We start from the raw sequence: 23,286 nt of genomic DNA, 5'->3' as shown, positions 1-23,286 counted from the left end.
AGCAGTTGAGGATGGGAATTCAGGAGGAACTCTTGAATGAAGGATGGGTAGAGATGTGGGGTACCCAGAACATTGTAGTTATCTCAACACAGAATGAAATGGAAAAACTAAAAAAAAAACCCTGAAACTCAGAGTTTATGAATGTACCCTTAAGTCGTAATCTATGTAGTGGTGGAACTAGAAATGTTGTATGTTTCTTGGACTCTAAGAAGGCACAAAAGTGTACCAGACATTTAATTTCACAAAAGTTAATTAGTCTTTGTATGAAAGCATGAGTATTCATGCATGCTCAGGCACGTCCAACTCTTTGAGACCCCATGGACTCTAACCTGCCAGGTTCCTCTGTCCATGGAATCTTACAGCCAAGAATACTAGAGTGGTTTGCCATCTCCTTCTCCAGGGGATCTTCTTGACCCTGGGATTGAACCAGCATCTCTTGTGTCTCCTGCATTGGCAGGCAGATTCTTTACCACTGCACCGCCTGAGAAGCCTGACAAGTATGAAGATTTGACTTTCTGTTATCCAGAAAACTCACTTTTCTGGATCACACCAATTGCCGAGGTCACTATTTCAATGAAGTCTCACTGAGCTGAGAGTCTACATATGTGTATGCAAGTATACGTGTTCCTACTTGAGAGAGGAAGGAGGGGAGAGGGAGGGAAAGAGATCCAGAGAGACGTTCTACCCTAAGTCTCTTTTCCAAGTTTCCCCACAGTCTCCTCAAAAATATGTTCTTCTTAACCTTAAGGGGTCCACATTTCATCTGAACTCTAAGATGAATTTCTTTAAAAAGTTGTATGTGATTCCATTCAGCTAGTTTTTCAGCTATTTTAGGATGAATAAAATAAAATTTTCCATTCTTAAAAAAAAAAGCCTTCATTTTTTTTTTTTTAATTTTTGTTTTTGTTTTTTTTTTTTCTCTCCACCCCTCTAGCTTAACAAATAGTAGAGGTTAGGAAGTTCAAGCCTGGCAGAATATTGGTGCTCCTGGAAGAAGGAAATCCATCGCCAAACACTCGGGAAAACAATGGTTAAGTATTTTGAACATTACGAAAGCTTGAAATGATAGGTCTCTGCACGGGAAGAACACTTCATTCTCAGGGTTGTGGGGAATTTTGGAAAGCCAGTTCTGCTGAGGCGTTCCTTGGTGAGGGTGTCAGCTATTCCGGTAAGGCTCAAGTGCTGCTCAGAGAAAAGGACAGAGATATTAAAAACAAATAATTTTAGGGAGGGTTGTCAAGCGTGGATTTGCTGTGATAAATGGCCTTCATTTGGTTTCCTGAAATTATGAAAGCAGAAACATCTTGGTCATTAAAGATTTAGGGGGTTGTGGGAAAGGAGCAGAGGTGAAAGGGAATTTGTTCCAAATAGATCCTCCACGTGCCCTTCTATCTCATCTCCCACCTCTTGCCAGGTCCTCTACGTTCCAACCACACTCTTTTTCTTCCCAGACTCTCAGAGCCTTCTTGTCTCCCTGCTTGTGCTCTTGCATCAGTGTATCATGCTCCCGCCCCCAACAGCCTCACAGCGCTCTTTCTGGCAAACTCCAGAAACTCCTACTCATGTTTCAAAGGCTCGTCTGAACATCACCTTTTCTGGAAGAATTCCTTGATTTTTCTGAGATAGAAATAATCACAGAACTCTAAACACACCACTGTTATGGTACCTAAAATAAGTTATTATAATTACCTGGGTATGTTCTCTCTCCAGTTAACTGGAACCTCTTTGATGTCAGGAACTCTGTCTCATGAATCTCTGTATCATCAGCATTGTATTGTGATGTGGCAAAGATCAGATGCGTAACAACTTGTGAAATTAATGAATAAGTGATGTCCTATTAACTACTTCATATGAGTACATAACATTGAGCATTCGATCAACTGATAATTTCAAAATATATCAGTCAGACTGCATCTTTTAATATAACAAGCATTAATACTCAAGTATTCTGAGTAGACATCATTGCATCTTGAGGTACTGGATGGCTTCTCAAAGAGGATTCTGTTGAATTCTTGAAAATTGAGTATTCTAGGATTTAGAAGACTGATGTGACCACATCCAGCCAAGATAGAACGCTTCAAAATATATGAGACAGCATCAGTGGAGAAGCAGGATGGAAACTCATTTGAAGAGATGGCCTCAACTCTACATCCATCTAATAAGATGAAGCTCTCGTGTCATCTAGACCTCCATCTCTCTAGCTGAACTGATTATTGCCTTTACCTGCCTTACTTACTCTCCTCTGCCTTTGCACCTTCAATACTGTACTGCACTTAACGATTTGCCTCTCTTGTCTCCTCTCCTGGACTTAATCTAGCACCTATTAGGAACACAATAAATATTTAATAAAGGAATAAATAAGTAACTGGGGAATACTCTGGGAAGGGAACAGTGCTTTCTGTATTCTTCTCCCTGTTAGGAATGTAGACAAAGATGGTTATCATGATCTTTGAATAAAAGGGCAATGAGTGGGACTTTGGCAAACTCTTTGAACACTTGTCATCAAAGCCTTAAGATTCACCAATAGGACTTAACCTACCAATTGGAAAGGTTTCAATGTTCAATAGGAGTGCTAGTGAAAATATAGGTTTATCCAAAATAAACTATGCCAGAAGCAAGTAAGACCATACAGTATTTCATCATAAAGGGTGAACTTCGGCAAGTCATTCACATCTCTGAGTCTCAATGTTCTCCCATATTAAGAAAGAGTTAATGATAGTAAGTTTTCAAAAGGTTTATTGTGAATTAACTGAGATAACCCGTATGAAGTAAATAACACAGGACCTGAAACACAGTAAGCACTAATGTACTAGCTAGCCTTATTTAGGACAACAAGAGTAATAAGAAACCTCAGCTTCAAGAACACCCATAATAACTGGCCTGCCCTCACAAAGCAATGTGCAGTTGTTTTAGTTTGCTATCCCTCCATGATCTAATCCCTACTCCCTCTGTAGTCTGTTTCCTTGGAATCTGCTGGACTCGAGGTGACTTTTCTGTTTGATTTTTTTCCACTGACATGAACCAGAAGATTGAGACAGATCAAAGAGTTTCACAAGTCCTTTATTTTCTATCAAGTGCGACTCCAAGTACCACCCTCTCTAACTCAGCCCACTGATAGAAGCTGAGAAATCTTCACTAGCTGGCACTGCTCACTGGAAAGTACTCGGGAAAATAGTAGACAATACACACAGAGGCTTTGTCTGCAACTTATAGCTTGAGCCACTCTATAAGTACCTCTCCAGCAAAAGAAAGAGTGCTAGTCAACCCCTTTCAAAACTTTCCTTGCGGCAAGGATTATAGACCCATAAACTGGATTTGATTTTCAGCAACCATCAACTCCTACGTTAAAATTTTATTACAACTTCCCTTTAACTTATTTGCTTCAGAGATTTTGAATTCAAAGAAACTAATTCTCCCTTAATCTATTTAAAGAAATATACATACTGAAAAGAGCCTAAACAAAGGAACCTCAAGTAGGGAAAACATGATATGTCCTATGTTCTTTCCTAGTGTAGCTATAAGCACATCATACAGAAAAAGACACAGCAACCATGACCTATCTAACTGAATGTATCTATTTAAATGGTATTCAGCTTCATGTAATAGGAACTGGATTATAACAGCTTAACCAAATAGGACTTGTTTCTCTCCTAGCAGCACAGTGCCCATGAGACTTTTCAAAAGTCTTATACAATGCATTGCCGGCAGATTCTTTACCAACTGAGCTATCAGCGAAGACCTGAGACTTTTCAAAGACCTCATCAAAAATTCAGGTCCATTCTAGTATCTTGCTCCACCATCCATGGCTTTTGTCCTCATTGGTGAGATTTTTCCTCCTGACGTTGTTTCTATGTTCATGGCAGAAACAGGAAAGACAGGAAAGGAAGGCGGGCAAACTTGCTTGCCAGTTGAAATGCTCCATTTTGGTCAGGAACAGAACTGCTTGCCTAGATGTCTCCCCAGCCCCACTAGAATTTTGCTTGAATTTCATTGGCTGGAGCAATGTCCTATAGTCTTGCCCAGCTACAAGGTATCAGGGGAGGTGAACATTTGTAAATGAACACACTGCCGCTGTACCAAAACAGAGTTCCAGTGATTAAAACAGGAAGAAGGGGGTAGAGTGAAATTAGATAACAGCTAAAGTACCTCACACACTTCAGAACAATAGTAATGCGTTTGTTCTTGGAGGAGGGAAAAGCTGTCACAGGATAAGAGCTACTCACCAAGTGTCCTTAGCATCTCCAGTAACACGAACCCTCTCTTCATGACAGACTATCTACATGAGGCCCTTCCTTTCCCTTGACATTCACAATACTGCCTCTCTTCTCCTAGGAAGGCTTTCCCCACCATGTTTTCCACTGAAATCTTTCTCACGCTTTATGAGCCAATCCAAAAGCAACTCTAAAGCATCCTGTGAACATCCTACCCCACTCCATTTGCAGAGTCAGTCAGTATGAAGCTTCCCATCTTCTCCCATTGTTGCAGAAGAATATACCAACAGGTCAGCTGCATTTGGGTTTTATTGCGATCACTTGTTTATAATTAATTATTAATAACCAATATTTATTGAGTGGTATGTTCTGGTGCTGTGTGCTTCATGTGCATTGGTTTATTTTCTCTTCTCAACAACACTCGGGCTTCCCAGATGGTGCAGTGGTAAAGAACTCACCCACCAAAGCAGGAGGCAAAACAGCTAGAGGCTTGATCCCTGAGACAGGAAGATACCCTGAAGTAGGAAATGGCAACACACTCCAGCACTCTTGCCTGGAAAATTCCGTGGACAGAGGAGTCTGGTGGGCTACAGTCCATCGGGTCACAGAGTCGGACACGACTGGGCAACCGAGTGGGCACGTACATTCTTATCTTCATTTTACTGGTGAGTAGGGTACCTGAGATTTGAACCCAAGTTAAACTTTAGGGTCTGAGCTCTTCATCATTATTTATAAATTTCTCTCATAAAAGAATCATCCTTTTTGAAGACAAAGACTAATTCTTAAACTTGAACTTTTTCACTACATTCTTCACAGCACTGAGCTTTGTTCACTATAGAAGCTCAATTAATGTTTCATTTTACTGATTAACAAACTGAGAGTGAGGGAAGTTATTAGTCACAGATCCTGGGCAAGAATCATGTCATTTTGTCCCTTACTTATTTTTACACTACACCATAATGAATTATCCAACCTTTCAACAAATATTTATTAAACACCTATCATGATCCAGGCAGATGCTACCTTTTGCTTAGGTTGAGGGTCCTAGCCTGAAGGATTACAATCTTATTCACTGGGAGAAAACAAAGCAAAGTAAAATCCTGGAAAGGATGACATGAAACATTTTCATCTTTCAGCTTGGGGCTGTGTGAAATTGTTACTGTTGTTGTTCGGCATCCAAGGGAATCCTGGGATGAAATTCATCAGCTTTGAGGTCATTTATAATTTTCTGGGTTTTTCTGCCCCTGGTTTCTCCTCTGCTCCCTACAGACCATTTCCAGTGTCATAGCAGCAAAGTAGCTCTACAGAAGACACATGTCTGGAAATCCTCTGTTTTTGCTCTCCTGTGCCCTGAGTCGCACCACCTCTCCCCACCAGCCTCAAGATAAGAGGACCTCTCAAGACTTAAGATATGTCAGAATTGTCATTATTTGCTATGCAACTTTTTTTCTGGGCTCTGCAATCTTTGAAACCCTTTGCAAAAAGAACTTCAGACAACTCAAGCTTTTATGCCAATGAAAGCATAAATGGAAGCCTTTGCTCCTTGCCTTTGGGTAAGCCAAGCCCTCCATCCCCTCTGACATCCCAGAGTGCCCCACCAGAGGGTAGCTTGCATTGAACTCCATCTGTAAAAACTCTACACTGCAGGGGAGCTTGCTGACATTGAAGTAGGCATTGAGATTATCTGTTTCTTCAGATCTGAAGTCAATGTCCAGGTATACGGATGGGGAGACGGGAGGAGGAGAAAGTCAGCATGGCCGGTGGTTGCTTATGGCCCTCATCAAACTCCCTACAGAGAAAAGGACAACCCGGTCAAGTGTGCTACATCGTTATGAACATGGCCTCCAAATCTCCTGTTGTGGCCATTACATCAGTGATAAAAATACACTTCTTCCCTCTACAACATGGACAAATGCTTTACCTCTTCTTTTTCCTGGGCTCTTTTAAGAGAAACCCAGGGGATAAAAATGCTGACTTATTAAATTATACATGCTTCTAGAAATATGTTTTAATAGTAATTCTCTTCTTCGAATCTTCATGTCCACTTTTGAGAATACGGAGGAATTTATGCAAGGCCAAAGAAAATGATTTCTTTCAAAAAATCTGCTTTGATTTGACACTTGCTGTGTGGGAAAGAGGATAAATAAGATGTCTCAAGAGGAAAATCTACGGGTGTCTTTAGAAGATGCTTTTGGTTCCTCTCTTCATGTTCGCCGGACCCACCCCTGATTTCAGCTGCAGCTATTGTGGGTGAGTTCCTGAGAGCCGAGGTTCATCTCTCTCTGTGAGCATCCTGTTTTCAGCTCTGACAACCTTCTCTGAGGTCACAGGAGTCCCTTCACTTGGAATTGCAGCCTAGCAATGCAGGAATTACCCCCCTAGGGCTAACCCTCAAGCAAGGGAGGCAGGAGCTGGTGGATAAAAACAGCACCAGCCTCCTTCCTTCAGATGGACAGTTCCAAGGGACAATCTCAGACCTCTCAGCTGCTCTGGCAGCTTCTTCAATAACTTGCTCTGATTTTGACTTTTTCTCCTTCCCACAGTCTTCTCTGCTTCCTGGGACTACTGCCTAGGTTCGGAAGTCCTTGTCTTAAATTCTTTTTCCAACAGAATCCAAACTTAGATACTACCTAGAATCAAAACAACTGGTTAGTAGATTTAGGTCAGTCATCTGGATAAATTTAGTACGGGGTGGGGAGTCATACTCATTATTGACATCATATAGCCTTAGGACAAGACAGTTTAATTAATTTTCCAGTCATCATGTTGACAGCACTTGAAAGCAAACTATAGGCAATGTGGTACTTGAAACAACTAGTCTAGCATAACAAAGGATTATGTTAAATTTATTAGCAAGAAGATTGCAGGTACTAAGCCTCCTTGACTCCTTTCTACTCTTACCCTAAATAGAACTTTCTGCCAAACATAATGTCCTCCAATTTGGTGGCCAGGCACAAACAAAATCATGTTACCTGAAATTTAACTGATTTCCATAGTGTAGTTATAGTCTATACTATCAAGGTATTTGGCTTCCCTGGGAGCTCAGACAGTAAAGAATCTGCCTGCAGTGCGGGAGATCCAGGTTTGATCCCTGGGTTGGGAAGATCCCCTGGAGAAGGGAATGGAAACCCATTCCAATATTCTTGCCTGGAAAATTCTATGGACAGAGGAGCCTGGCAGGCTACACTCCATGGGGTCACAAGGCATTTATAATTCCAACAAGAAAATGCAGTAGGCCTCACTTTGCCATCATCAGGCCTTTGTCACATGCTGTTGTCATGCTTTAGGACTCTGATTCAAATGAAGCCTGGCTGACAACATGTAATAATACATCGGTTAAATGCAGTTCAGCTGCACACCCATAATTATCTTCATGTGATCTGGACGCAGTACAGAAATATTGTGATTGTCCTATTTGTCTTATTTTGTTGAGTCAGAATAAATTGAACATAGACTAGATTAAAAACATGTCACTAAAGTCTTTGTTTTTCCCTAGTATCTCCCCTCTAGGGCCACCTGTAAGTGACATTCCATAACATTTAGTGCAACAACTTTTAATATTTTATTTACTTATCCTACTTAACTCGCATGTTGAGGGACAACATATTTCATCTGGAATTGGTCAATCAATGGACTCAATCAATGGACGCTGAATGTAAATTCATCCATAATAAATAGCAAATAAACCAGATAGAGAGTCCACTTGAAAACTTGTGAAATCCCAGCTAAGTTCTGAACAACAGAAAGAGTCAAAATTATTATAGTCTGTGTATTTCTTGCCCTCGGAGTAGGGAGAAAAAGTCCCCAGAACTGCAGAAGTTTCTCAGTTAAAGCCCCGTTTTCTTCTGTCCCAAACTGTAAATATGTGTTCTCCTCAAGTCCCAGAGTCAGCTCCCAGGCTGCTGAGCGATCCCACCCATGGCTCGTGGAGCCTGTCTGTCTGGGACCAAGAGTTAAGCCGAATGGAGCCAGTTGGCAATCCAGTCTGCCCCCAGCATGAACAGCTTTGTTATGTCAAAATGGTTCCTCTGCTTATTTCTCCTGAAGATTTATTTCCTTAAGATTTTGCCAGTTTGGCCAAATTTGCTGAGCTGGGATATACTTGGAAAATACCGGAAGGAATGTTTCTACTCTGCCATTGTTGAATTTTGTCTCCACTTAGAGAATCCAGTGGTACACCCCAAAGTGCAACGTGTTCACCAGCTTCTTGTAGCCATGGTGTAAATCCGCCCTTGTAATCAAGCTACCAATTCCAAAGGAGGATTCCAAGAGCAAAACAGCTCACAAATCATGACGTTTCATTTTCTTCTGTAACTTAGTGCTCGCCATAGCTCAGAAGTGAATGAACTTTGCATGGCTTATTCCATTTAATCTTCACAACATCCAATAAATTTGCTCTATTCTCATTATTTCCCTTTAGGAAACCCAGGGTGACAAATTAAGGAATTTTGCCTCAAATAATATAGTAAGAAAGAGGTGAAGGTAGAGCTGGGATATCTATGAGGTTTGGGTGTCTGACTTAAGGTGGGTCTTTTGATTTGATTGGGTAAGGATTATGACGTAATGTTTTAGAATTGGCAGTTATAGCAAAGCAAGGATTTCAAGGCAAGGGTTTCAAAGAGTCTTAAAGAGTAAATAATTATTTCATGCTTCCACAGTCTTGGAAGAATAAAGTCATGTTAATGTAGAACAGGAAAAAGTGTGTGGATGTAGATGGTTTTGGTTCTCATCAATGTCAGAAAATTGGCCTTGACTTATTATTTGGAAAATATGGTTACAAGACTTAACTTCAAAGAATCAGAGTATATGGAGATGGACATTTTTCAGGCTGAAGTCCCCCCAGGTGAAAATTAACCACTTGCGATTAGAATCTGAGTAATAGCTTCCAAATTCTCAGCTACAACTCTGCCTAAACTTACCTACAAACTTCCAGTATGAAGATCTTTCAAAGGAGAAAAAAACTCTCCCAGACTTAGAGATTGAGAAGGAGTAGACTCCTGAGAAGAAGGAAGAATCCATTATATTCATTCAATCCATTTTATGCACTGAGGATTCCCAGACCCTAGAATTGTGCCTGTCAGATAAGATATGCTCAAAAAAGATTTGCTGAATGCATGTTGAAGGAACTGCAAGATGATGATAATAGTAAAAGTTGATAATATTTAATGAATGCTTACTCTGTACCAGGTATCAAGCTAAACAAGAGTATGGATTATTATATTCATTTCACCTCGCCACACCAAGAGATGGGAACCATTAAGTTCCTATTTTCCAGAAGAGAAGATAACATTAAAGGCAAAATTAAAACACCCAAAGTCTTCAAACAAAGATGCAAAACCAGGATTGGAAGCTAAGTTCTAACTGTAGAGCTGAGAATGCTGAGGCTGGCATCTTACTTGCCACACTATGAAAAGAAGAAAGCAAAAGCATATTAGATTATGAATTGGGAGAAAGAAAATTACAGAGTGGAGACCTTGACTCTAGGATTTCTATAAGTGTTTGGAGTGTGCAAATTCTCAGCCTTGTTGTTTCTATCATGACTTTGTTTTAGGTTTCCCTCATACTTTATGCCAGAGAAGGCAATGGCACCCCACTCCAGTACTCTTGCCTGGAAACTCCCATGGACGGAGGAGCCTGGTAGGCTGCAGTCCATGGGGTCAAGAAGAGTCGGACACGACTGAGCAACTTCACTTTCACTTTTCCCTTTCATGCACTGGAGAAGGAAATGGCAACCCACTCCAGTGTTCTTGCCTGGAGAATCCCAGGGACGGGGGAGCCTGGTGGGCTGCCGTCTATGGGGTCGCACAGAGTCGGACACTACTGAAGCGACTTAGCAGCAGCAGCATACTTTATGCAAACTTTTATTGTTATAACAAACATAATAGTGCAAGGCAGTTCTTGATTCATGAAGTCCTTCCCACTCTACCATAAATGCTTTGAGGGAAGGAATCTTATCTTTGCATTCCTAGGACCTGGCATAATACTGAGCGCAGATTTGACACACTACAAATGTACCTGTTGTATAAATATGCCTTTCTTATATTAAATAGCAGTAAGCATTTAAAATGTTTTTAAATGCCTAGGATGTTTCTATTTGTTGGGGCTTGAAAGAGTATAATACATAACACTGTAACTCCCACCTAAGTTCTGAACATATTGAAATAAGTCAGAAGAGATAGATAGGCACCAATGTATCATCCTTTTAATCGAGAAAGCTGTTCTTGGAGAATGTGGCTTACACCTATTGGTGGGTAGGCTACTTAGCTCCAAAATTAGCACACATCTGCAAAGAGCAGACTCATTGGAAAAGACTTTGATGCTGGGAAAGATTGAGGGCAAAAGGAGAAGGGGATGGCAGAGGATGAGATGGTTAGATAGCATCACCAACTCAGTGAACATGAATTTGAGCAAACTCCCGTGGACTGGAGGACAGAAGAGCCTAGCGTGCTGCAATCCATGGAGTTGCAAAGAGTCAGACATGACTCAGCTACTGAATGGCAACAAATGCAGTCACAGATAGTTCTGAAACACTGTAGGCTTCTGCATGCTGGAACAGAATCTTTTTCATTAAACTCATGCCTTCTGCAAGTAAGTGGTCTTTGCAGAAGGAAAAGGAGAGAAAGGGACTGAATTATTCAAACACACCCATCAGTTTAAGTCTCCTCAGTCCTGGGAAGGAGTCAGTGACAGACAGGAGGATTGTGCTAGTGAAGCTCCAACCACACAGAGGAAAACGTCAGGAAAAGAAAACCTGTGGTTTCACCCAACTGTGTTCCGAGACAACAATGATAGAGAGCATCTCGAGACTGCAACAAATTGTGTAATTACTTTGATACACCATAAGAAAATCAAGTTTCTGAAGAAAAAAGGAAGAGAAATAGCTGTTTGGAGTCCTAAAAGTTTGAAGAGGAAAGAAAATGACAGTACAGGGGACCTGAAAAAATGAGGATGAACTCTTCCACTGATAGAATATCTACTTATTTTCCCAATGAGGTTGACAATAAAGAATCCCTCTTTTAGATTTTATATAAAATATACTTATCGTTGTGTCATTTTTGTTTAGTTGCTAAGTCATGTCCAACTCTTTTACGACACCATGGACTGTAGCCCATCAGGCTCCTCTAATCATGGGATTTCCCAGGCAAGTATACTCGAGTGGGTTGCCATTTCCTTCTCCAGGGGACCTTCTTGACCCCGGAATCGAACCCACATCTCCTGCACTGACAGGCAGATTCTTTGCCTGCAGATTCTGAGCCACCTGGGACACCCCATAAAATATATAGAGGATGCCAATCTTCTCCCTCACAACTAGATTCCCCTAAAGTTAGAGATGATTTTTTGCTCATCCTATGTAGGTGCTGAATTGTATTCTTGAAGGACTACAGCAACCAAACGATCCATCAATCCATTCATCATTTACAAAGCCAACCTTGCTAGTGATACAAATGGCTGCAGATTAGCTCATATCTGGTATTTTCTCACAGAAGTGGCTAGACAAAAATTTTGACCACCTTGGAAGATGAGTCCCGCAGGTTTTCACAGCAGTGGCTTCAATTTGGGGAAAGCACTGGTACCATTTACTGGCATTTCAGCAAAAAAATGAGTGAAAGAAGAAAAGGCAATTTTATTTTTAAGTTAGAAAATCCTAAAACCAGCATCACAGGGAGACTTAGAATTCAACCGTTTCCCTTACTGGAAACCATCTCTTAAATAATGCAAAGAGAAAGCTGCATGTACATCCTCAAAGAGTGAGTGTTATGAAAAGGCAAAAAGCAGGCAATCGGATCCCGGAAAAACCCAGTGCTGCTCTGGGACATGCCCAGGCTGTGGGGTGGGCTCTGCCTGGGCAGGAGGTTGTGCCGATAAGAGGAGGCCAGCCTCAGGCCAGGAAGTAAAAGGATCAACTCAAGCATCCTTATCACCTCAAGGTGCAAAAGCACCAGATTCTGAATACATCAGCCTTTGTTCCTAGGGCTTGTTTGTTTGTTCAGAGATTGGAATAACACTTTAAGAAGGGAGACATAAGAAGTCAGCATAAGAGGGGAAAAATGGAATGTGGAGTTAGAAAACCCAAGCTTTAAGTTCTAAATCTTCACTGATGGCCTGTTGGACCTTGGATAAACTCCTTAACTTCTTGAGCCTCAGCTCACAAATTTGTAAAATGGGAATATTAGCCCCTGCCACGTAGGACCATTGAGTTGAACAAGTGAGAGAATTATGTGGCTGAATTTTGCACAGTGGAAGGCATATTAAGACTGTCCATGGTCAGTGTTCATGGAAGGCTAACAAGACAACTGCCTAGGAAAGCACCTGAAAACAGATCTGATGTCACAGCCAGGCCTGTCTTTGACAATAGGTATAGTTGCTGAGCTTTGACTTTGACCTTCCTCCTTTGCCCTTCTTGTGACTTACCTATTTGTCTTAGCACTCCTATAGGTCCTACTTTCAGGATCTACTGCCCTTAAAATTTCCCCTTGGTATTTGCCTTAGGTGATAGCATGTTAACTATGGACTGAGTCACTTTCCCTTCTTCCTTTCCTCCCTGACTCAACACTTGACTGTTTGTTGTCCCATTGCCTCAAGACTTTTGTGTTAGGAAGGGGGGATGGATGACTTATACTGAGTAAGGTGCTCACTAAACTAGACACTGTACACACATTATCTAATACAAATGTTTTCAAAGTGTAATCCCTGGGCCAGCAGGGTCAACCTCTCCTGGGAACTTATAAAAATTTCAAAATCTCAGGCCCCATTTCTGACCAGCAGAATCAAAAACTCTGGAATGGGGTTAGTGCTCTGTGTCTAAACAAGTCTTTTTGATGATTTTGTGAACAGTCCAGTTTGGAAACCACCAATCTTAGGCAACTCTCCCAACAAACCAGTCAGATGAGCATGATCAGTGTTATCCAGGGAAGGAAACTGAGTCTGAGAGGTTAAGCAGTTTGCCTGAGGTCACCCTGCTTATAAACAATAAGGCTAGGATTCAAACCAATCTAGCCACAGAGCCTGACTCAAGTCAATGTCATCTCTCATAATACCATAACAATTGTGACTGAAAATGGACATCCCATTGCTCAGAGATAATAGCTGTGCTCCAACAGCCACCTGGTGTAACAGCTAGAACACATGTATGCCAAGTCACTTCAATTGTGTCTGACTCTTTGCGACCCCATGGACTATAGCCTGCCAGGCTCCTCTGTCCATGGGATTTTCCAGGCAAGAATACTGGAGTGGGTTGCCATTTCCTCCTCCAGGGGATCTTCCCAACCCAGGGATTGAACCTGCATCTCTTATGTCTCCTGCATTGGCAGGTGAGTTCTTTATCACTAGCACCACTTCGGAATTCCCAAGGGCTAGAATGCTGCTGCTGCTGCTGCTAAGTCACTTCAGTCGTGTCCAACTCTGTGCCACCCCATAGATGGCAGCCCACCAGGCTCCCCCATCCCTGGGATTCTCCAGGCAAGAACACTGGAGTGGGTTGCCATTTCCTTCTCCAATGCATGAAAGTGAAAAGTGAAAGTGAAGTCGCTCAGTCGTGTCTGACTCTTAGCAGCCCCACGGACTGCAGCCTACCAGGCTCCTCTGTCCATGGGATTTTCCAGGCAAGAGTTGGAGTGGGTTGCCATTGCCTTCTCCAAGGGCTAGAATACAGGGTGTGTAATCACTAGGACAAACATTCAAAACCTGACTATGCATTTCCCAGCTCTGTGACTGAGTGGAGTTCTTGGAACATCTGAGCCTTATTTTCTTCATCTGTGTAGCTTTAACTTGATCATGCTTTCACAAATTTCTCTTGTAATTTATGGAAGAGTGCACGACACTGAGGCACTTGTGCAGACAAACTTTTTGTGTTTTGAAGCTCTTTAGAGGCATTCAAGCTCTACTGTCCAAGAAAAGGAGCATAATCAGCTGTTGTGTGTAAAGGAAAAGAGGGAAAAAAATCTTTAAAATAGATGTGCTACCCAACCCGCATAACTAGTTACCAACAAACAAACTTGGCTTCTTAATGATCTGAGCTCAACCGGAGACAATAAGATCTCTTATCCAAGAGGAAGTGGAATGAAGACTTTTGTGTTTAGAAACGAAAAAGGAAAATAGCCAAACCATTAGCTGATGTAAAAAAGAAAAAAAAGAAAAAAGAAAAACATGTTCAAGTGTGCAGTGGACAGACACCAGAATGGAATCTGACTTGGTATTTCCCACGTGGCTGGAGCTATGAAGCTTGACCCCTGCCTAGGACTGATGGGCTCAAGGACTTAGAGTTGTCACTTGCCATCTTCGGAAAATAAGCAGGGACACTTTTTTTCTTAGCTCAGGTCTAAATGGAGAAAATATAATCTTTCTCATTCAATAAATCCCGATTTCCTCACCTATAAGAAAGTGAAAGTCACTCAGTCGTGTCTGACTGTCTGCGATCCCATGGACTGTACAGTCCATGGAATTCTCCAGGCCAGAATACTGGAGTGGGTAGCCATTCCCTTCTCCAGGGGATCTTTCCAACCCAGGGATCGAACTCAGGTCTCCCGCATTGCAGGCAGATTCTTTACCAAGTGAGCCACCAGGGAAGCCCAAGAATACTGGAGTGGGTAGGCTATCCCTTCTCCATCAGATTTCCCTACCCAGGAATTGAACTGGGGTCTCCTGCATTACAGGCAGATTCTTTACCAGCTGAGCTACCAGGGAAGCCCTCCTCACCTATAAACTAGGAATGAAATAAAATAATGTTTCTAAGATTGTATTGAGGGAAAAAAACATAAACTCAGTATCATTGCCAATTCATATTTAAAAAATTTTTAAAGATTTTTTTAATATAGACCATATTTAAAGTCTTTATTGAATTTGTTGCAGTACTGCTTCTGTTTTGTTTTGGTTTATTTGACAGAGAGGCATGTGAAATCTTAGCTCCCCAACCAGGGATCAAACCCGTATCTGCTGCATTGGAAGGCAAAGTCTTAAGCAGTGGACCACCAGGGAAGTTCCTCCAATTTATTTTTCTTAGCTATAAAGAGATCTGTGTTGAGAATTCTAAAGCTCATTGTCATAACTGATGAGTAAATAACATGGACATGGTAGAACTGGGTAGGAGGTTGCCTCTGAGATAACTGACAATATCACCAATATGAAGCACTATGCCCCACCCAGAGCAAGCTGGTAAATACTGCTCACCTGACCAAATCACTGTATCAAGTGATACATGCCTAAGAGAGTAGAACACAAAGGAAGCAACTGCAATCTTTGGATACTTTCTGTATATGCCTGAAGCTATATGCAATTAAGTTAATACGTTTGTGTCTTAGTTTCCTCAACTTTAAAATGGAGAAATAGTAGTATTTACCTAGCAGTGTTATGAGTAAATATACAGAAAATACTTAGAAACTGCTGGGCACTTAGCACAACATAAAATGTCAGCTACTAGTGACTGACTAGTTGTTTTGAAATCATCAATGTCTGGACAATTTCATAATCTTGTGACTGACCAGCTGTTTTGAAATCATCAATATCAGGACAATTTGCTAATCTGGATCATAACAAAATAATGAAATTTAATATGTGAGAGGCTTTAAAGTTAAGTAGTAAAACCTGGAAGAGGAAATGGCAACCCACTCCAGTACTCTTGCCTGGAAAATCCCATGGACAGAGGAGTCTGGTAGGCTTTAGTCCACAGGGTTGTAAACAGTCAGACACAACTGAACATGTGCACGCACGCGCACACACACACACACACACACACACATATAGTAAAACCAGGAGCAGTGACTTTCACGTCTAATTTAAGTGTGGGCTCTCTCCACTAATGTTATAACTGCAATAACAAGAACACCTCATTTCACAGGCACTTAAAAATTATGCATGAGGAATCACACAGTAAATGGAAACTGACAACATAAAGTGCCACACATGATACAACCACTGCACACTGTTTTTATTAATATTTAAACATATGTTGTTTTCTACCTTTGCCTGCTCTAGGCTAACAGACAAAACCAGTGCCTTATATTATATATATCACATATTGATACATTAAAATATTAAATAATTGTGACTGTCTATGGCCAATAAACCATTTCCTCACTTTATCATCATCCAGTATCACCTGTATTATTGGGATTTTAATGTTCTTAAAATGCAATTACTTAACAATATTAAATATATATATGGTACTAGACTGTGGAGGAAAGTAGATATTGAGATCATGGCTGAAATCTGGTCCAAACCTAACTCTAGGGCTCTCCTGGCATTGATGTTTAAATTCAGAATAGATTGAAATTCTGAACCAATGATATGTTTTCATTTCAAATAGCACATGTAAAACAGCATCAACTGAGGAGTATTGAACACTTAATAAGCTTAAATTCAGATCAATATTCTCATTTTTTGCCACCCTATGAAAATGGCATAAATGTCCAGGTTCCCTGCAGAATCAAAAGTAAATAATATCTCAAGAAAAACTCAAATCTATTACTATCAATCTACAAAAACTATAGATTATAAAGAGAGTGAATGAATGAAAGCTCCCATTGACCATACACAACTGATAAAGCTATAAAGTTGTATACTCTCATCAGTATGTAGGGGTAAAGAATCCGCCTGCCAATGTAGGAGATGCAAGAGACACAGCTTTGATCTCTTGGTCAGGAAGATCCCCCAGAGGAGGAAATAGTACCCCACTCCAGTGTTCTTGTCTGGGAAATTTCATGGGCAGAGGAGCCCGGCAGGTTACAATCCATGGGGGTCTCAAAGAGTCAGACACGACTGAGCATACACACCAGTATGTTTGCTTTAAGTAAGTTTCTTAAAAAAAATAAAAGCTGTGCTATTTCACAAAAGTCAAGGTGTAAGAGAAGAACTACTAGTTTCCAAAAACTGAGGGACCAGACCCAAAACCCTTCAGCAGAAACTATCTGATTGATCTTCTTATCAGATGGGAGAGGCACATAGTAGGTCCTCAGGAAATGTCTGTTAAGTAGCTATTAGAATGGCAAATATCTGATTCCTCATACAATTGGTCACTTCTAATTGGACATGCAATTCATTTCAAAACATCTCTCCAGTGGTGCTTAATGTCATAAACTGCTCCATTTTCTCCATAGAATGGCTTTCAATTTGAAAACCCAACAAGTCTAAATCTCAGATTTTGTCATTACAGATGAGTTTTCCCTAAACTAGCACAGAAGGAATCAGAACCCATTACTAAATAAGCATTGAAAATAAAATTCAACTCTAAGAATAACTTCATTTTCTAAAGAAAAATGAGTTTGTACCTGTACAATAGAAAAAGCAAATACCATTGAATACATAAGCAATGAGTAGGGAATACTGATATCATTCATAATGCCCCAGAAGAAAGAATATGGAAGGAGGGAAGACCAGACCAGTTCACTTCCACAGAACCCCCGAGTATGATATTGATACCAGTTTAGCTAACAGGAGGACTTTAGGACAAAAGACTTGGTTATTATAAAGGGAAGACCAGACAAGTTCACTTCCACAGAACCCCAAGTATGATATTGATACCAGTTTAGCTAACAGGAGGACTAAAAAGGACAAAAGACTTGGTTATTATAAAGCATCTGTAAGCCTACAGAACCCTGCAGATCCCACAGAATCCACTTGAAAAGGTGCCGAGTAGTGAGCCTGTCACTGCACACACTCCAATGACATATGGCCAATAGGTTGTTGGTAAATATTTAATACAGTGAAATGCAAGACTCTGATGCTAATCTGCTAGGGTTACAAAGAAGTGGAGCTATGCTGACAAAGCTGGGGCCTGCGGGGGACAGTGGTGCTGCGTTACAGAGCTCATATCTGCAGACTAAAATTAAAACTCACCCTATTCATATAACACAACTCCCTGCAGGAGATCTCACTAGATTTTTCTCTTTAGTTAAAGCTGTCTTCTATGGTTCAGCAGCTTTAGTGTGGAGGGAAATTATATTGTTGGACCTTCGCATCTGTCCTACATACTCTACAGTAACTTGAGTTGCTGTTTGGTTTTGGAATTCTCCATTCCCCAGTCCAACAGTAGTGTTTACTTTCTGTCAAAGTTGTCACACTCCCCTTTTACTCTGGTAATGTGAAAAAGACTCTGTACTGACTGGTTCAATGTGAGGCAAGAAGACTGACTAGTGGTGTATTAACTTTTTAAATCAAGGATCTGAATTTTGGATGATTAAAACTATGGCTCAACTGATGTATAGTCCTGAAGAAGTTTTGGAGGACGGCATATTTCATTTTGTTGTGCTTTGTTTTATTGCGCTTCACAGATATTACATTTTATTTTTTACAACTTGAAGGTTTGTGGCAACTCAACATTGAGCAATCTACCCATGCCGTTTTTCTAACAGCACTGTCTCACCTCATGTCTCTTTGTCATATTGGTAATTTTTACAATATTTCAAACCCTCCACCAGCAAAAAGATGATGACTCTCTGAAGGTTCAGATGATGGTTAGAATTTTTTGGCAATAAGGTATTTTAATTAAGGTACATATACACTGCTTTTTTAGATATAATGCTATTGCATACTTAATAGGCAATCTACTCCAGTATTCCTGCCTGCAGAATTCCATGGACAGAAAAGCCTGGTGGGCTACAGTCCATGGGGTCGCAAACAGTCAGACATGGCTGAGCACACACACACAGGATAAAGTTTTATATTCACTGGGAAATGAAAAACTTCATGTGATTCAGTTTAGTCACTGTTCACTTTATTGTAGTAGTCTGGAACCAAACTCGCAGTATCTTCCAGGTATGCCTGGTAGTCAACAATCCACTAATTTGGAATATTCATCTCTGATTCCAACCACCCAATACTACTTAAACCAAAAACTAAAGGTCATAAGGAAAGTACCTGGAGAAGGAGAGAAACATTAATGAATATTATTAACTATTATTTCTGACTGTTTCATACTAGCCTCACACTAAACACAGTGTGGAATTACTTCCTTTAATCTTCACAATAACTGTGCAGTAGGTATTATTATCTACATTTTTATACAAGAGAAACTGAGACTCAGAAAGCATCATCTGTCCCAGTGGAAAAAGCCCAAAATTAGAACATAGGTTTGTCTGATGAAACTTTATGCTCTTTGTCACCAAACTATGACAGAGTCTCTGAAAAGTCCTCTGAAAGGAAGGGTCCTGTGGGATGAGTCAGGTGATACAGATGTGAGAAGCAGGCTGAAAGTAAGACAGAGACAGAACTATTTTAACTCTAAAGGGAAAAAAAAAGATTAATCACAATTGAAACTTTGCCTTAATATCAAGGATACAATGGGGAGTGAGGAACTGTCATGAAGCAGAACTGGCAAAGAAGGAGTGAGTCTCATGAGATTAGATCATATCCCAGTGCTGATCACGTGCTGAGGTCAGTCCAAGAACAAGCGTCCCAAGACCAGATAACAGAAGTCTGTTATTTATCTGGAATCAGCGCATACCAGGAAACGAGGTCAAAGTTTAGAACAAGGAGTGAAGGACAATAGCAGTAATGTGCAAAGCCAAAGGGGGAGAAATGTGGAGAAGCTGGTGCAGCGGCCATGTTCCACTAGCAACGAACTTTGGTTTTTGCTGGACGGGCTGGTTCTACACTTGAAACTGTACACTTCACAGTCCCGCCATAAGGAACATCTTCCAAGATCACTGGAGGGAGTGGCTACATAGTGTGTGCGATTTATCTTTGGACTCAGTCTTTCCCTGTTTCCTGGGCACAATACAGTCTTAAGACACACACAAATGCACTTAGCTGCTAGTCAATGAAGGCTTTTACTTATTATTTATGCCCCTCCTAGTGTCAGACCTTGGCATCTGTTCTGATCTCTTTGCAAGGGAATGCATACCCTGTCTTTCTGTCTGTCTCTCTCACACTCACACACACACACTCACACCTGGACCAGCTAGCCTGGTCAATGTAGTTGTCTTCAGAACCAGTCTGACTTATAGTCTCAAGGTTTTCACTGGGATCTTAGCTCTGAGCCAACTAGCCCGGCTGCCTGGAGGTCAGGTGACCAAGTCTGTGTTGCATTACTCATTGTCAAAATTTCAGCCAAATGAGGAACATATGTAAAACTTATAGGCATTCTGGCATCACTCTTAATTAGTAACCACGATCTGAGCATTTGTTATTTAAGCTCATTTAATTCCAGCCAGATTACAGCGTGCTGCAATGCCGGCTGCTTTCCTGCATCATCATGCGAGCTTCCATTAGCAGGCTTTGGGGAAGCATGAAAAGTCACATTTAATCAGTTTGCAGAGCAAACTGCCCTAAGCTGAAAGTCACGTGAGCTCCAGGGACTGCAGCTCTGGCCTCAGTGGAACAGCAGGCGGTGCCCTCAGGGAGGAACCGCTGACCAACGCACCTCAGTGACCATGGCAGGCCTTTTTAATTTCCCACCATATGTTACATAATAAACATCATTTAAGAACTGCACTCTTGTGAGTGTGTATACTCATTCATCCAAGTGATCAGAGAAGAGATAATATTGTTTCCGATAAAGATGGCAGGATCAGGAAATGCCATCATTGACCTGAGCGGAGAGTAGGGTGCCTTAATGAAGATTAATGAATTTTTAAAAATAAAAACAAGTGTCAAATGACAGGTTCAAAGGCTCTCAGTTGGCCATGTGGTTGCATGTTGGAGGGCTTGATGTACTGTGGTCAAACTGTTACAGCTCTTTCTAATAAAATCCAAAACTTTTGAATGCAGAATCTGGCAGGGGTTGTCTCTCCACACACATGCAGGGCAGTCTGTGCCAAGGTACAGAAAATCAGGGGGAGCCTAAGGGGTCAGGAAGGAGAAAGATGGTCCGGAAACTCTCTCTTCTCTTCCTCAGCAGGGAAGAAGGTTATTTTAGGACCTTTGCATTTTGAGAATGACCTGCCTGCAAGGTCCATGTTTTGAACGAGGGAAAAAATGAAAGGAGAACTGGAGAAGCATGGGATGGAGCCCAAGGGGAGGAGAGGGGTCCTCTAAATGCTGTTGGGAACAGTGCAGTGTCGGTCCCTCTCAGTTCCTACTTGGGAAGTGTGAGCCTTGGATTCTAGTCCTAATCCTGCTCCTGTAGAACTGGGGCCAAGTGCTGGGTTTTACTGGGTATCATTTTCCTTATTGATCAAATTACTTGAATTGTATGACCTTAAAGATATTTTCCAAACAGAATATCCTATTATTATTTTAAGTGTTAAAGGCTGATTTCTCAGTAATTGTTAAGTGTTTGAAATAAAGCCCTGTGTGTTTAAACAAATGTCCTCTATTTTAAAGCAGTATGTAAAACGAGCCTGTTTTAAAAAGGCTTGTTACAAGTTAAAACTTGCTTCAGTGAGTCAGTGTGTATTTGAGGGCTTCTTTGTGCTCAGTCCGCTGATAAGAGCTGTTGGAGAGATGAGAGATGTACAAAGTAACTCCTATCCTCAAGGAGCAGGCAGACCAGTTCAGAGAACACACAGGTACACATGAAGGGATGAGTAAATGAGACGGCGCAGGACAGAGTGGAAAATGGTGAGAGGTCAGTGCAATGGATATCAGAGAACTGAATGGTCAGCGTGAGCTGGAACAATCTTAGACAGATCTTGGAGGAAGTGGAGCTGACTCTGGGCTTTGAAAAATATCTACAGAAGAGAGAGAGATCAGGGATAAACTAAGTGAGGGTGGAGAAGCCATTTACCATTTCCATGCTGTACACAGGCAGAGTGAGGGGCAGAAAAGTAACTTAGATTGTCATAAGGCAGTGGGAAGTATGAGAATGCTATGGAGTCAAAACGAATGCCTTAGATGCCAGCAAAATTCTCTCTCTCTCCATCAGATATGCTCTACATATGGTTGGGTTTGAACATAGCTTTGAATTAGACTATTGTTTCTCAATGTATTGGGTTATTTTAATATTTTTATAAGCACTTCTCATGTATTATCCCTGGGTTGGGAAGATCCCCTGGAAGAGGGCAAGGTAACCCACCCCAGTATTCTTGCCTGGAGAATCCCAAGGACAGAGGAGCCTGGTAGGCCACAATCCAAGGCATCACAAAGAGTTGGCCATAACTGAAGTGAGTTAGCATTCACGTACATCATGTATTATACATCCTGAATAAACCTATTATTAAATATCTTCAGAATATCCCTTCAGTCTACAGCCACCTACATTTGTATCCCTTTCTTGCCACTTGCTGGGCTTCCCTGACACTCAGTTGGTAAAAAGTGTTAGAGGCTCAGTCATGTCTGACTGTTTCCAACCCCAGGGATTGTAGCCTACCAGGCTCCTGTGTCCCTGGAATTTTCCAGGCAAGAATACCAGAGTGGGTTGCCATTTCTGCAATGCAGGAGACCCCAGTCTGATTCCTGAGTTGGGAAGATCCACTGGAGAAGAGAATGGCTACCCACTCCAGTACTCTTCGACTTTCCTTGTGGCTCAGCTGGTAAAGAATCTGCCTGCAATGTGAGAGACGTGGGTTTGATCCCTGGGTTGGAAAGATCCCCTGGAGAAGGGAATGGCTAACTACTCCAGTATTCTGGCTTGGAGAATTCCATGGACCCTATAGTCCATGGGGTTGCAAAGAGTCGGATACAACTGAGCAACTTTCACTTGCCATATGCTACTTGGGTGATCTTGGGCAAGTTATTTATTCTCTCTATGCCTCAGTTTTCTCATCTATAAAAATGGAATGTAACAAAATTTCTGTGAAAGTTAAATGCATTAAGACATCAAAAGTGTCTAGAACAGAATCTGGCACCATTGAAACATTCAGTAAATGTTAGCATTTAAGTAGACTTACCATAATTTACTTAATCATTCTTCAAATTCAGGAATTTACATTGCTTTCAATTTTCCACCATTAAAAAAAGGCACTGCTGTTAATCTGAAAAATCTTTTTTGTTATTTAGAATTAGCTATTTCTTTAGGAGGTTCTCAGAATTGGAATTACTGGAGTCAAAGGGTGTGAATATTTGAAGATGCTTGTTACATCCTGCCAAGTAACTCCCCAACAGGCTGTGCAGCCTTGCTTGCATGAGGAATTGTCTTTACAAAGAAAAGAGAAGTTGTCAAGTTGATAGACAGGAATAGTATATCAGTGTTGTTGGTTTCATA

This window comes from Giraffa tippelskirchi, chromosome 11 (genome assembly GCF_054371585.1).
Source record: "Giraffa tippelskirchi isolate mGirTip1 chromosome 11, T2T-mGirTip1v1.2.pri, whole genome shotgun sequence".
In the NCBI taxonomy this organism is placed as follows: Eukaryota; Metazoa; Chordata; class Mammalia; order Artiodactyla; family Giraffidae; genus Giraffa; species Giraffa tippelskirchi.
Note: the sequence above shows the minus strand (reverse complement) of the source record.